At 43.3% G+C, this 2,589-nt stretch overlaps 1 pseudogene across 1 annotated transcript; it reads left to right on the top strand.

Moving 5' to 3' along the window:
* LOC102182038 lies at nucleotides 1,229–2,083 on the top strand (annotated as a pseudogene). Its single transcript, XR_001918584.1, has one exon. The product of XR_001918584.1 is annotated as a succinate dehydrogenase [ubiquinone] iron-sulfur subunit, mitochondrial pseudogene (transcript).

Genomic DNA, 2,589 nt, shown 5'->3' with positions numbered 1-2,589 from the left:
AGCCAGGCCCCTGCTCGCTGGAGTGCACATCAACCCTGGGGCACAGTAAAAGTAGGGTTGGAGGATAAGGAGATGCTGTGGGCTACAAGGCAAGCCTCCATTTCCAAGGAGACTTGAGAGCCAAGAAAGAGCTTGCAGATTTTTCTTTAGGAGTTCTGAGCAGGAACCTGCAGAACATCCAAAAGCAACAAATATTTGGTGAGATCCACTCAGGATGGGGGTCCTTTTTTTGTCTTGCAAATCTGACCAGGTCTCCTTCAGGGACCAGACACCTTTATTCGGATGCAGACAAGGAAAATCCCCAATGGCACTGCTCTGTTTGGGTTTTCAATGACTGTTTACTGAAATAGAAGGTTTTCAGAAAAGTTATTAGTGACACAACTATCTGAATAAATCATTCAAATCTTGTTCTAAGTACTACCCTCCATGGGGTTAAGATCTAATTCTGCCTTCATGGTAAAATTCTCTGTAGACCGCCAATTTTAACTAACCACTTGGTAGAGCCACTGTAAGTTCCAAGCAACAGAAGGCCTGACTGAGAGCAACTTAAACCCTAAAGTAGTTTGCCTCACATAGTATGTTTGAAGATAAGGGTCCAGGTTTGGTGCAGAAATTCTGAAAATGTCATCAGGATGTAGATTCATCCTTCTAGTCCTCAAGATATCAAGATTTTATCCCCAGGCTTGTACCCACAAAATAGCTGTCACAGTTCTAATATCAAATCCTTGCAAGAGACATTTAATTTACAAAGAAAAAAGATTCTGGATGAAAAAAAAAGGAATTTCCTTTTACAACAGAAGAAAATATTTCCCAGATAACCCCCTAGCAGCTTTCTCAAATCATCTCATGACCAGATTTGGGTCAAACAGCCACCCTTTTTTGCAAAGCAGTCTGGGAAAAAGAGTATGTGGCAAAGATGAAAGATTGTCATAATTGGCCTAAACCCATCATGAATCATTGTCTGGGGCTGGTCAAATTGCTACTCTGAATAAAATCAGGGTTTTTGTTAGCAAAGGAGAAGGGTGGGAATAAATATTGGTAGGCAGATTTCACCACTACTGAATAAAGCAGCTCCAAGTTTTGAAATTTCAGGGGCGATGTAATCACCTTTATGTGGCTACAAGTCAACTGTCTTAAAGGACCAATGACAGCTGTGATGGAATTTAATATTTATGACTTAACAATAGAGTTTGAAGCAAGAATAAAAGACTTTGGGTCAGGAGCCAAGATGGAGGCTGTGGTCACTCTCTCCTTGAGGCACAGGTTCCCAGCCGCCGCCCTTGGTGGGGCTGCCTGCAGGCCTGCCGTGGGGCCCAGACAGCTGCAGCCGCAGCACCCCAAATCAAGAAATTTGCCATCTATCAATGGGACCGAGACAAGACTGGAGACAAACCTCATATGCAAACTTATGAGATTGATTTGAATAACTGTGGTCTGATGGTGCTGGATGTTTTAATCAAGATTAAGAATGAAATTGATTCCACCCTGACCTTCCGGAGATCATGCAGAGAAGGCATCTGCGGTTCCTGTGCCATGAACATCAACAGAGGCAACTCTCTTGCATGCACCCACAGGATCAACACCAGCCTCAGCAAAGTTTCCAAAATCTACCCTCTGCCACATATGTATGTGATAAAGGATCTTGTTCCTGATTTGAGCAACTTCTATGCTCAGTACAAGTCCATCGAGCCTTACTTAAAGAAGAAGGATGAGTCCCAGGGAGGCAAGGAGCCGTATCTGAAATCCATAGAAGACCATGAGAAACTGGACAGGCTCTATGAGTGTATTCTCTGTGCCTGCTGCAGCACCAGCTGCCCAAGCTACTGGTGGAACGGAGATGAGTACCTGGGCCCCACAGTCCTCATGCAGGCCTATCGCTGGATGACTGACTCCAGAGACGATTTCACAGCAGAGCGCCTGGCTAAGCTGCAGGACCCCTTCTCTCTGTACCGCTGCCACACCATCATGAACTGCACGTGGACCCACCCCAAGGGGCTAAATCCTGGGAAAGCTATTGCTGAAATCAAGAAGATGATGGCAACCTATAAAGAGAAGCAGGCTTCTGCTTAACTGCCACGCTCAACCTGACTGAATGCAGTTCACCTCCGAGTTCCTTCAGAGGTCGTGATTTCCCACAAATATAGCACGTACAATAAACAGTCTAAGAAAGAAAGAAAAAAAAAAGACTTTGGACTGGTGTTATGAAACAACAGTAATTAGACTGAAGGGGAATTTAGTCGTTGGTATATCAACCCTATATATTCAGAGCCAAGATCTTCCCAATGAATCCAAATAGATTATTCATATACTTTTCAACTTCAGTCATTTATTTTTATAAGACAAAAAAGGCAATGGTAAATTTTAGTGGAATATTTCTGAGAAAGAAGATAGGTAGTGAATTTCTGTGCGGAGCTTATAAATACTGGCACAAGAGAGAAGGAACATTTGTATTAAAGCTTGGAAACTGTGTCAATGAGTAGCTAGCTGATCTCATAGGTTAAGTGCTGTTGAGAAATAAGCCCCAAAGAACCTAACTCAAGTGCTCACTCAGGCTGTGAGTTTCAATCATGGGATAAGCTCTCAAGTATA

The sequence above is a fragment of the Capra hircus genome, chromosome 9, assembly GCF_001704415.2.
Source record: "Capra hircus breed San Clemente chromosome 9, ASM170441v1, whole genome shotgun sequence".
NCBI lineage: Eukaryota > Metazoa > Chordata > Mammalia > Artiodactyla > Bovidae > Capra > Capra hircus.
The sequence above is the reverse complement of the archived record's forward strand: the minus strand, read 5'-3'. Positions and strand labels throughout refer to the sequence as shown.